We start from the raw sequence: 13,000 nt of genomic DNA, 5'->3' as shown, positions 1-13,000 counted from the left end.
CTTTTTAAAACACTCCCTTAAAAAGATGCTTTTGTAACTTAAAGTAGCCCATGCAACTTCAACAAGTGACTGGCGAAATCATTAAAAAAACACTGGGATAAAAGGAGCTCACTATTGCTTACCAGAAGAGTGCAGGACAACACGGGGGCCGTCTTTTCAAGGGGCGGGTATTATTTCTAACCAATCGTAGGATTTATGGACAGCAAGACTTTCCTATTACTTTCCCGTCTCCTGTCAGTCATTATAAGCTAGTTTTCCGATTTTATTCCTCTTAGAGTTTCACTTAATTAAGTTGGTTAGAGCGTGCAGCAAGGCAAAGGCAATTGGATTTGTTCAGCTCGCTCGGGATCCGGGAGGTAAGGCTCATATTTGGGAATCTCGCGCCCGATTCAGGCGTTTCTTCGAGTGCTGGCGTGTGCGTTTTCTGTTAGACAGCTGTTTGCCGGTATTGCAGTATCCCAGCGTTAGAGGTGATCTGAAGTTTCTTTGATCTGGAGTCAGAGCAATAGGCGGTACCTTAAAACGTGAACATTGTTATGGCTGCAAGAGTGCGGATGTAGCACAGAACACAGCCAGAGGAAACGCGGTCTATACGCAGATGTGTGTTAAGCGGATTATTGGTTTTCCAGCACTAGTTGTGGAATCCGAATGATTTGGGGTTTCTGAGCAAAAGAGTCAGTTTTACAGAGGTACAACATATTTTGTAACTTTTGTTTTCTGTTTTTTTTTTAGCACCGCTGCAGTCTAGAGGCTTTACAGTGTAGGCAATATGCTACGTCCGGGCATCATTAAGCGGTGTCTAGGGGGAAACAAGTGTCATGTTGCTGCTTTGAAACTCTGTAATGCTTTAAACGTTCCAGTATTTACTCTGTTTTGTGATCTTTTAAAAGAAAGTGTATGTTTGGTTTCATCTAAGTTTAGCATATGTTTTTTTGTATTATTGCTGTTTTTGTTTTTTTGTGCGTTGCAGCTCCAAGTACTGGGGGATGTATGTCTGAGAGATTAAACATATTCTTTACCTTTTTTTGGCCCAGTGTCAGGGTAGTTTTTACCTCAATGCAGTATATTATGTGGTAGACATGCATCCACGATCTTCTATGATGATACTTTAAGTGACGTATTGGTGTAAAGTGAATGTGTGGCTCCAGTCCACTATTTGGTGAAATAAGACCATTGCTTCTGAAACTGTTTCATTTTATTACAGAAATGTTGCCGACTCTGTTATTGCTCAGTTTCATTGTTCTTTCTGTCTGTTACGCAGTGAAGGGACTACATATAAGATAATGTACCTCTGTCGTACATTATAAGGATAGTGCAAGTCTCCGAGGAATTCCTTTACCATATAGAAGACAGGGGCCAAAGGCAGCATTCCCTTATAATATAATGTAATCCCAAGGTAACTTGTAATCAATCTCTTTATAATGTACAGTAGGGGGTACTTTATTCTGTATAATACATAGTCACATTATCACCTTTACCATAAACCACCTAAATCTTTGGTGTAATGCTCTTTCAAATGAGACATCGTATGTTTGCAAACATGAGGAATAAATATAGAGTTTCTAGTGTACAATTAAACACACCAAAAACAGTTAAATGTTATTGCAAAAATATATTAGACACAGTTTAATAAAAGTCAGAATTACAAAAAAAAGTGATGTAGCGAAATGTACAGAAACATGCAGATTTTGTTGTTTTGAACTTATTAACTAAGGCTCGCAAAAAATAAACTTTGCCATAAAAATCACCTTTCTGCTTGTCGCTGACTAACAGGAGTGAAAGACACCTTTTTTGTTTCTTTAAACTGCAGCCTTGATTTGACATTGTTCTATGTAAATTGAGGCAGTTAGGAGTTGTGCTCTGTCCCGTAGAGATGTGTATCTTTCCAAATTGGAGCAGACAAAAGGGGCTGATGTACCGTTTGAATTGTGAAACACTTCGAACTACTCGTTTTGGTCTGGAGGTCATTCAAGTGTTTTTTTTTAAAGGGGTTGCTTTTCAAAATATGGTCACAGTCATGGTGTGGCGCTGTTTAGCTATAATTCTAGCATGTGTCAAAATAAGTTAATGCTGTTGACACCTCTGAGGTACAGCTGTTTGGGCCTGAATTTTTTAAACTACAGAAGAGCAATTACGGTTTGATCAACGAATGAATGAACCCACTGAGATGGAATTACACTTTTAAGTTTGTTTTTAGGTGGCATTACTGTATATATTTACAATTTTACAATAATTGGAAAGGCAATTAAATGAATGGCAGGGCAAACATTGTGCTCAATCTATTGTCCATTTTAAGCTCAGACTTCAGAACTGACCAATTTTTATTTTCAGAGTCCTTCATACATATTACAGTTTGATCAAGAGGGACTTTTTATTTACTGCGGTGTTTACTGAAGGTTGATTAACGGTCATTTTTAAAAAGCTTGGCTGATGATTGTATGGGAATGTGTCTGGTTAAAGCAAAATACCACGTAGACCTAGATAGATGATCTGTAGTCGAAAATGGAAATTGGCAAGACACAGGAGAAGCTTCGCCAAAACAGACTCGTGAACAGTCATAAAAAGGCGAATTCAAACGCATACATTCATCTTATATCCTATTAACCAGTAGAATTAACATGATGTTATGCATCCCTCCGGTATGACTATACCTACAACTGTCCAGCTTTCTGCATGACAGTTATGGCTTATATATCGCAGTGTTACAAAGCAGTCTACTGGCCTGAAGACGGCTTCATTGTGCAATACATTTTTTTAGTTTTGTCTTTTTTCAAAACTAACTTTTGTTGGTCTGCATATTTTTATGAATCCTTTTGTTCCTCTGCTTTTACAGTAGACAGTTAAGGCATAGGGCCAATTTCATACACATTCTGTCAGTGCAGTTTTGCTTTGACATTTGCACTGACCATGTAAAAAAAACTGTCTAGCGTTTGTTTCACTCTGACCTTGTACGATTGCAGTGCATTATGAAAGTGTAACATCTGGTCTGCTGTCGTTTGTGCACTGTCAATCTCTGAATGGATAAAGTGCTTGGGGAAAGACACTTCCTCAGTTTCGGCATGACCTCTGGATTTCGGCAAAAGTGCACCATGGTAAGGATTAGGGGCAACTTGTGTACAACATACAAGTGTACGGATGGCCCTAGCCTTGAAGGACGTTTGCTCTCTTGGATGGCAGTGATGTTTAAGTGAGAAGTCCTATGTGCAACTGGGATGCCCAGTCGTTCGTCCTAGTTCCCTGTATCATTAGTCAGAAACTGCGCCTCATTGAGGAGGCCCAAAGCGGCCACAAAAAAATGTATTTCATTGTTTGTGTTCCCGTCTGGAGCGGCCCTGGCCTAGCTCTTTAGGCTGGACAATATATTTGTTTTGGAACCGGACCAAGGCTGGTTTGAATATGACTGATGCCAGTCCATAGGGCAGAGAGAAATAAAATGTACTGGAATGAGACTGAAGTAATTACCAGTGCCTGAGATTAATTGAAGCATTCCACCCATCACTTTTTCTATATTTTAAAAGTGATGGTAATATGCTACAAATAACGCTTGTCCCACAATGACTGAAACCTTAACCCTTCTTCAAGCTTCATTGTTTACTTATATCAGTGTTGTCTTTGTTGCCATTTGGTATTGTGCAAGCAAAACAATCAATATTTTTATTTTCAAAGTAGTAAGTGCTCAGTGAGAAGAAAACATAATTGCGTTTCACTATTGACAGCCTCAGTTGTCGCAGACAGCATTGTAGAGTGGGCTTTGGGCCCTGTCCCTTGTTTGTTTTTGGGTGTTTTTCTTGTCTTTGTAAGTCGCGTGCTCTTTCTTATATGGCTCCTCCCTATTGTCTTCCGACCTCTGGAGCGTTTCTTATTTGCTCTTTGGTTGGCTGAGTTGTATCCTTTCACTTCTGATGAAGCAGGAATATTTTACATTCTTTTTTTTCTTGTTTAATTTCTTACATATCGCTCCATGCTAGGGCATGTCCTGCAGTTTTCTTTGCTGTATGTACGCTTGGATTGCACTTGTGATCTTTCCTTTGTTTCGCAAACCTCGCCACCACCTAGTCTCTCCTCTCTTATCCTTGCTCTGGGTACTGAAGCCAGAGAAATGGTTGACTAGTCTGCGCTATGCTATGCCTCAGATAGTGGTTTGGTGATGCATGAATTGTTGTTGGCTGTAACCCTGAGTTCTAAAGTTTGCCAGTCCAAAGTCCTTAAGACATCCCAAACATGTTCATAATAGTGTGGACATTCTGTTTGCATAGTGATAAGAGGGTGGATTAATGCCCTTTTTTTCCAGATGACTTACATTTCAGGCCTTAGACTCCTTGAGAGATGTTTCAACAGTGATCAACCACTTGCTTTGATTGCACTTCCTTATTGCTTTCTTGGTCCACCATTAGATGATGATGATGATGATGCATTTGTGGCTTGTAAAGTAGAGTGAGGTGTGAATTCATGTCCAGAGTGAACTGTCTCCTGCGACTGGGATTACAAACCTGGAGGTTCTCTAAGAGATAGATTGCAGAACTCTGCATACCTACAGAACCTCTAGAATCACAAGGTGCCGTTCCACCCATAATAAAATAATGTTGCTGCTCTGTCCCCCATGCCAAAATCTGGCATTCCCAGATGGGCCATACTAATAAGTAAGATCCACTTTTTTTCCCCTTAATGTTGGTGCTTTTCTATTGTCAAATTTCCAGATATTACAAAATGTGGAAGTCATGGCACTAAAGAATAGGAAACCATCTCTTCTTAGTACTCTGTACACTCATTGCTGTTGAATAAGCATGCACGACCGATTGCTGAATATATCTCAAAGAAGGTCTGCTACAAAGAGAATTCCCCTTCACATGACGAACAACGTCAGATATATTATGCCCTGTCGTAAACTATGAAGACTCCACAATTAACAGAGCTTGCATTTTGCTAGAATTACCATATTTGAGAACCCCTTCCAAATTATACTTTGCAGGATCTTTTTCAGTTTTGCATATAATGTAGATTTTCCAAATAATTTATGATGAAAAGTCTTAATTTTATTAAAGACACGGAGGCGAGTATTATGCTTACTTTTCCTGCTTTAATTTCAATAGCAGCTTTAGTCAAGAACAATAACCAATCCCATATTGTTAGCAGAACAAGCTACCAATGGGAAACAAAGAGTTACTAGTGGCCAATCAGAACACAATGTACATAAAGATATACCAAACTTGACTGCAAGCAGCCCTCTTTTCTTCTGCGAGAAAGTCATTAGAAAGATTTAAACATTGGAAAAAAACAAGCAATTATACTGGCAGCTAAAATTAGAGCAAACAGATCTTGAAACCAATCCAGGGAAAATGCAGCGACAGTCTTGTTGGAAGGAAGATGGTAACAATCCATAGGTAACACTGAATGAGGGAACGTCTGATTCATGTTGGATGATGAACACAGGGATTTATCCAGAGTTAGTCTCTGAAGCGTTTGTAGAGACAAAAGGGAGGGAATAAGAAACAAAGTTATAATAAGTGAGGTGGGATAATACTTGCCTCCGTGTCTTTAATAAAATGAAGACTTTCCATCATAAATTATTTGGAAAATCTACATTTTATGACAAGACCCGAGGCTCCTATTATGCTTGTTTAAAGCATATCAATTACCACTGATGATGCAGTATTAATAGGTTTGCAATAGAAAGTATGAAATGTAACATCATTTGACCAATCTGCTGATCTCAGAATGTCTTCCAAACGGGAACTAGCCCAGAAGGCTTTGGTCGCCCTAGCTCCCCAGGTAGAATGGGGCTCTAAATTTAGAGGTATTGATTCCTGCAAGTGACATAATCCATTTGACTCAACAAGCTAAGGTGAGGGAAGAAACTGGTTTATAGGGTTTCCTAAAGGAAATTAACAGTTGGGTGGCCGAAGATGTTCTGAGATCAATAGTCTTTTTTTCATAAACGTTTAAACAGTTACCCACACATAGTTTTGGATAGTTGGGGAAGAAAGGATAAAACACAGACGAGATATTGGTTTTAGTACGTCTAGAAACGTTGAAAAGAACACCTGTAGGGGTAAAATGGCGAGCAGGTACATCCAGAGCCCTGACATCTGAAAGACGTTTGATAGAGACTAGACACAACAACATTGTCAATTTAGCAGAAAGCATTTTGGGAGACAAGTCATTATCTTGGAAAGATAAAAACATTTGTAAAACAAGATTAACGTCCCACAAAACAGTATATTTAGGTAGAGGAGGATTGGAACATTTTACTCCCTTTTAATAGCCAGCAAATGATAGGATGTTCGCCAACAGGTTTACCGTTAATGAAGGGATGTTGAAGAGAAATAGCTGAACAATAAAGGTTGATAGTCCTGTAGGATTTACCAGAGCTAGCTTGAGAAGCAAGAAAGTTAGCTATTAAGCTTAAATCTGCTGAAAAGGGATTATAAGATTTTCCTAGACACCAGTTTGACCAGATTGACCATGCAGACTTGTAAGCTTTAGATGTACCTGAGGCCCAGGAGTTATTAATATAGGTTGAAGCTTCGAATAAAATTCCTGGATAGGAGGAAGAAGATCTGACACCTCCCAGGCTGCGAGAAGAAGGGATTTGTTGAGGATCAGATCATGTGGAAGACCTTGGGGGTTGAGAAGAAGAGATGGGAAGGAGGGGAGAAGGACTAAGAAGTCTATTGATAATTCGAGAAGGGGAGGGAACCAGACTTGGGACTGCCAAAATGGAACTATTAGAACTACGGTGGCCCTCTGACGCCGTACTTGGGCAAGCACTCTGTTGATCATAATGAAAAGAGGGAAGGCATAATTTGTTGAGTGTGACCAGTCTTGGAGGAAAGCATCCGTAGCTAGAGCTTGGGAATCCGGCCTCCAACTGAAGAATTGAGGAAGTTGTGTGTTTAGGCGAGACGCAAAGAGATCTATCTGAAAGGGACCCCATTTGCGATAGATCAAATTGAAGATGGAAGAATGAAGCTTCAAATCGTTGTAATCTGAGAGATGACGCGAGTACCAATCTCCAACTGAGTTGAGAGAACCTGGCAGATATTCTGCTTGAACTGAAATTTTGCGGTGAAGGCAGAATTCTCAAAAGCTTCTGGTTAATTCGGCAAGAGGTTTGGATCTGGTACAGCCGAGAGGATTTATGTATTTGACAGCCGAGAGGTTGTCCATATGGAAAATAACTTTGTTTTTGTTAAAGCTTCTGATAACAAAGGAGCCTGCAATCATCTCTAAACAATTGATGTGCAATTAAGAGTCTTGAGAAGACCATGTGCCTCCAGTCGATATTTGACCACACCTTGCTCCCAACCTGTTAGGCTTACATCGGATTCTAATACAAGATCTGGGGCTGATGCAAAGATAGTCCTGCCGTTCCAGGCTTCGAGATGGTCTAGCCACCATTGAAGCTCTGTACGGGATTCTTGATCGAGGAGGATGGAATCTGAATAAGCAAGACCTTTGCGCAAATGTTGAATTTTTAATCTTTGGAGAGCTCGATAATGAAGGGGACCCGGGAAGATCGCTTGAACTGAGGAGGAAAGAAGACCTACAATCCTTGCAAGGGACCTTAGGGAGAAAGAAGTCTGCCGTAAAGAGTGGATTATCTCTGATTTGATGGATTTTATTTTTGTATCTGGGAGTTTAAGAGTGCCTTGAGAGGAATTCACTAGAAATCATAGAAATTCTGTGGTTTGGGATGGAGTTAGGACAGATTTGTTGTTGTTGATTATGAAACCCAGTTCCAAAAGGAGCGAAGTGGTGTAAGAGAGCTGAGAGCGAAGAGTGATCATGTTTTGATGCATAAGAAGGATGTTGTCTAGATAAATCATTAATCTGAACCCCTGACCTCTGAGATGAGCTACCACCAGTTTCATTAAGTTGGTGAAGCACCAACAAGCTGATGAAAGCCTGAAAGGCAGACAAGTGAATTGATAGGTTTGGTGATGCCATTGAAACTGAAGAAACTTCCTGGGAGTGTGATGAATGGGTAAGGTTAAATAAGCGTCTTGAAGGTCTAGACCAGGGTGTGCAAAGTCAGTCCTAGAGAGCCGGGTCCATTCCAGATTTTTAGCATATCCACATTCAGAAAAAAGATGTTTCAGAAATCTACATTTTTCTAAATGTGGATATGCTAAAAGTCTGGCATGGACCCGGCTCTCCAGGACCGACTTTGCAGAACCCTGGTCTAGACGAACCATCCAATCGTTCAAAAGAAGAGAATCTCTGAGATGCAAAAATTTTTCCATTTTAAAATTGCGATATACAACAAATTGATTGAAATGTTTGAGATTTATAACCGGTCTGATCTGCTTGTTTTTCCTGACTACCAGAAAAATGGAACTTAAGAATCCTGAATGATGAGGCTGGACAGCTTGAATGGCTTGTTTGAGAAGAAGGGACTGGATTTCTGAAGAAACTAGGGCTGCCATGTCTGTAGAGAATTTTAGGGGAGGAGGACGAAACATTTGAAAAGGGGTGTTGTAGAACTCTATTGAGTAACCTTTGACAGTGTCGAGAACCCAGGGATCTGAAGTAATATCTTTCCACCTGTGGAGAAAGAATTTTAGATGACCCCTATGGAAAAATGGCCAGAAAGTGGGCTTACTTGCAGGAGGATAAGATTTGGAATTACGTTGGTTTCTGCCCCGGAAGCCTCTGGATCTTTGAGGGTAGAATTGTGGACAAAAATCTTGCTGTTGCGAATTAAAGGAGCCTCTGTAGCCTTGATATCTGGAGTAACGGCCGGTAAAGCGACTCTTTCCTCTATCGGCCCTGGCAAAAACCTGCAAATTAAAACTTTTTTGAGCGATTGTTGCGCTTTATCAAGAGAAGCAAAGGTTGTAACATATCTGCTTGATTCCTTAATAAAGGAATCGCCAAACAGCAAGCCATCAGCTTTGGGGCCTGGGTCCATAGCGGCAAGGTTAGCCAGTTTAGGGTCCAATTTAAGAAGAAGTCCCTTCCGTCCTTCGTGAGTCATAGCGGAGTTGCATTCCAAAGAAGACAGAAGGCTCGTTGAATCCAGAGGGAGAGTTCTTCAGGATCGACTGAATCATTATTAAATCTCGCAGATTCCGCCATGTCAAAAATACGGGCTAAAGGACCCACTATATCTAAAACTTTGTCCTGACAGAATGACAAAGCTCTGACACTCCTTTACGCGGATCTTTCCCAAACTTGGAGAAAAAGGTTAAAATGGAAGAATCGATGGAGGGGGTGGAAGTAATGTGAAGAGGGAGAGATGATCTAGGACATTTGAAGTGAAGTTTGGAGCGCACTTGCTTGTCAAGTGGGAGGTGTAGTTTGGCTGTAATGTAGTCTGCAACATGTTCTGAAGGCAGCCACTCAGTGGAGTTAGGATGGTGAATTAATTGGGATCAAACATTAGGTTTCCTTCAGCAACTAGGAGAGGGGAAGAGGAAAATTGGTCTCCTGACGCTGATTTAACTTTTTTGGTAGGTGGTCCAATCAAAAAATCAGAAGTACTGATATTATCCAAGTCTTTATCAGAATCTGTATCATCCATGTCATCATCAGTATCTTTTATGTTACCAATCACAGTCTTGTGGGTTGAGAGTAAATGTTTTGTTTTTGTCTTACTCTTAGCACCCATAGAGTTTTTCCCCTCCGTGATAAGACGCCTGTGAGGAAATGCGTCCTCCGTCCTGTGTGATATAGACTCACTACTCAACAGCGCAGATGAGACATTAGACTGATTAACATTACAAGTCTCCGTGGCTTTGCGCTTTCTGCTTTCCCCCGCAGACAGGGCCATTTGACATTGTGAGAGACAGGATGATACAGTATTTTCAATATGTTTAGAAAATGTAGACATTGAGGCAGAAACTGCCTTTGCCACTGAGGATTGTATAATTTTATTCAAGTTGTTTGAGAAAACCTCATTAGAATCATTATTTTCCTCAAAAAACGAGGAAAAATCAATTTTAAGGGTAAAACTAAATTTACACTGGTAAAAATAGGGTTAAACTTGAAGAAGGAGGGCCCAGGATAAGGGGTGTGTAGTTAGGAAAACCCCCTGCCAGCCAGAAGCCTTGAACGGTGAAAGGCCGCACCTCCAGGAAGTTTCCAAAGGAAGCAGTAATGCTGTAAATAGCTGCTAACGCAAGCATCCTGACGAAGAGACAGGAAATAGGGGCGAGCTGAGGGCTATAGATAGCCGAGCAGAGGAGCGTTTTTAAACAAACCGCGACGCCTGAGGTTGAAGCGCGGTAAGCGCGAGACCGACAGAGCGTCCAGAACAATCCGAAGCGCCTGAGGTTAAAGCGCGGTAAGCGCGAGATAAACGGTCGTGTCGACCGAATATGAGAGAAAAGGGGGGGAAGGGCAACGCATAGAAGAAATGAATATTATAGAGCGTGCGCGTGAAAGCGCTGTAAAGCTCTTTAAAAACAAACATATATAAACACATTAAGCAATAGAATACTTTAAAATGAGTTGAACGCAAAAAGATATACTTATCTTAACTGCGAGCAGCAAGAAAAGAGGGCTGTTTGCAGTCAAGTTTGGTATATCTTTATGTACATTGTGTTCTGATTGGCCATTAGTAATTCTTTGTTTCCCATTGGTGGCTTGTTCTGCTAACCATCTGGGATTGGTAATTGTTCTCGACTGCAGCTGCTATTGAATTGAAAGCAGGAAAAGTAAGCATAATAGGAGCCTCCGGTCTTGTCTTGTCATAAAATTTACATTTTCATTGGTCTGCCACCAGATGCAGTCCCTTATATGTATGTTATGTTAGAACCTGGTAGGTCACTGAAGCCACCGATATGTAGCGAGTCCTCAAAAAATATGTATAAAACAGTTGAGTTACAATATTCCCTGTTGTGCTGTAGAAGTAAATGCACAACACAATAATATTTATCACCCCCTCAAAACATCCTGCATTTCTTCCTCGTTTTTCCCTGCTTGGGCTGCCACCATCCTAGCGAGTAACTTCCAGTTTGTCTATTTTTTAAAAATTTATTGTATATCTGTTACATATTCATGTCATGGGAATAGATTTTGAGGCATGTGTACAACATATGGAAAAAGCAGAATGGCTTTATGTGGATGTCAACTGATCCTCAACTTGAGGGTATAACCCTTTTTGGGTCTGGCATTGCAGCGCACAAGCACTGCTCTTCTCGACATGTTGTCATCTATTCTGTAGGCTTTACCCACAGCTGTCTCACACCCATCACTTTCATTGGTTCCTGTGCCTGCCCTTCAAAAATTCCTTGATGTTGTTGGTGAATGCTGTACGTTTGTCCCACCTTGAGGCTGATTTGTTACCCCCTTGGAGACTGACCCTGTTACACGGATTATTGCACAATCGGCCATGTAATTTAATGTAGCACACTATATTTCTCTTTTGCCTTGCTGATTTGTACTGCGTGGTCGTATGTTTTTCTTCCTTGTTTTCTGGCATCTTGCTGTTTCTTTGCGATATCTGCAGGGTCTTTTTTATTCATTATTTTTTTTGCAGTTTTATGTAGTGCGAACTCGATACAAAGGTATAGCAGTGCTTTATTCATTTATTTATTTTGCAGTTTTATGTAGCACAAACTCGACACGAAGGTATTGAAGTGCTTTTTTTTTTTATATATAGCGCAAGCTCAGTACAAAGGTATTACAGCACTTTACATGAGCACTGGTTACATTACACACAAAAACATTCCGTTTTGGTAGCAAGGGGACATTAAGTGATTTGCCCAGAATCACAGGATGTTGAGCCGGTGCTGACTTGAACCGTGTTCCCCAGCTCCAAGGTAGGCCACATCCTGTCCCCTATGGTATTTTCTATAGAACATGCAATTAAAAAATTTAGGCTGGCCCCACGCTTCAGTGCTAAAGTAGTTCTATTGTAACTTCAGAAAGTTTGCACATTTCATGCCTCGGCATAAGAAGTGGCGGTACTAAGCAGAGGATGTTCTGAATTGGATGTTAAGCCTTTCCTTGAATTAGGCTTGATGGTGTTGTGTAGTAGATTTATAGACCCATTCTAAGTAGTACGCAGTTCAGAAATAAGGCGCATATTATTTTGGGACCTTTTACTATTTTGCATCTTATTATCCCCTACCTGCCAGGCTTATTGGTGTGGAAATAAACAGCAGCCCTTGCCCAACTTTCTTTAATGTGGTAGGACGAGCTGGCAGAGAACAGCATACTTGCATTCTTTAAAATGCTGACAAAGGGAGATTACGGGTCATAGCTCCACAGTGCAAATGTTTAGTAGCATGGGACCAAGCGTTCAAATTAAGGAAGGCTATCCCAAACTATGACAACCACCCTAAAGGTAGTATGGGGTAGTCATATATTTTCCCTGCAATGTGCCTGTATCGCCCAAGATCAAAGTTCTTGAATGTACAAGAAAGGTAAATGCTGTATTATCCCAGAGCTGACGAAACCTGCAGTATCCAGTATACTTAATCAATACACTCTGCTGGCTGGAGCCAGCATCCAGAGGGGTTGAACTAGGAATTGTCTTTTTCAGGAAATTACACATTTTGGCTATCATTCATTTCCTCTGACTAGATATCAGAGTATAATTAATGGGCAGTGGAGGGGTAGAATGGGAATAGACCAGACAAAGGAGCTTGGAAGAAAAGTTAACTTGTGCAGGCGTATCTAAAGTGTCTTTCACAAGGTGCACAGGTCAGAGAGGAGCTGAGCTAAGACTGAGCAGATTGATAACCACCAAATTGGTGCCAGGCTGCTGTCCTTGCTTAATTAATGGAAGCAGGGAAAGTCTTCTTTCCCTACATTATCTCACTGTACACTGAAATGTCATTCACCACTAATATTGAAAGTGGAAGTTGTTTTGGGAGGGAATTCTAGGATTATCTAAACTATAAAGAATAAGGGACTCTGGTGTCTATGAAAAGTTTGAGGTGGGCAAGGAAGGGTGAAGACACCAGGGTAACTCAAGGAAACCTAGTTTGGTCATGCACTGTGAGGGCAGCAAAATACCAAGTGCTAAATCTCTCACCATCACATGTGCAAG

At 40.7% G+C, this 13,000-nt stretch overlaps 1 protein-coding gene across 4 annotated transcripts in view; it reads left to right on the top strand.

Moving 5' to 3' along the window:
* Positions 1-205: 205 nt before the first annotated feature.
* Positions 206-13,000, top strand: part of COBLL1 (cordon-bleu WH2 repeat protein like 1) — a 483,290-nt gene continuing 470,495 nt past the window's right edge. For 2 of the 4 annotated variants that reach the window (XM_069225248.1, XM_069225246.1), the window contains exon 1: positions 207-356. The gene's annotated coding sequence lies outside the window, so the exon portion shown is untranslated. Of the gene's footprint in view, positions 357-580; positions 690-13,000 lie in introns of those variants that run through there. The other 2 variants (XM_069225250.1, XM_069225247.1) reach the window with 2 other exon arrangements.

Source organism: Pleurodeles waltl, chromosome 3_1 (assembly GCF_031143425.1).
Source record: "Pleurodeles waltl isolate 20211129_DDA chromosome 3_1, aPleWal1.hap1.20221129, whole genome shotgun sequence".
Lineage (NCBI taxonomy): Eukaryota > Metazoa > Chordata > Amphibia > Caudata > Salamandridae > Pleurodeles > Pleurodeles waltl.
This window is presented reverse-complemented; position numbering and strand designations above follow the sequence as displayed.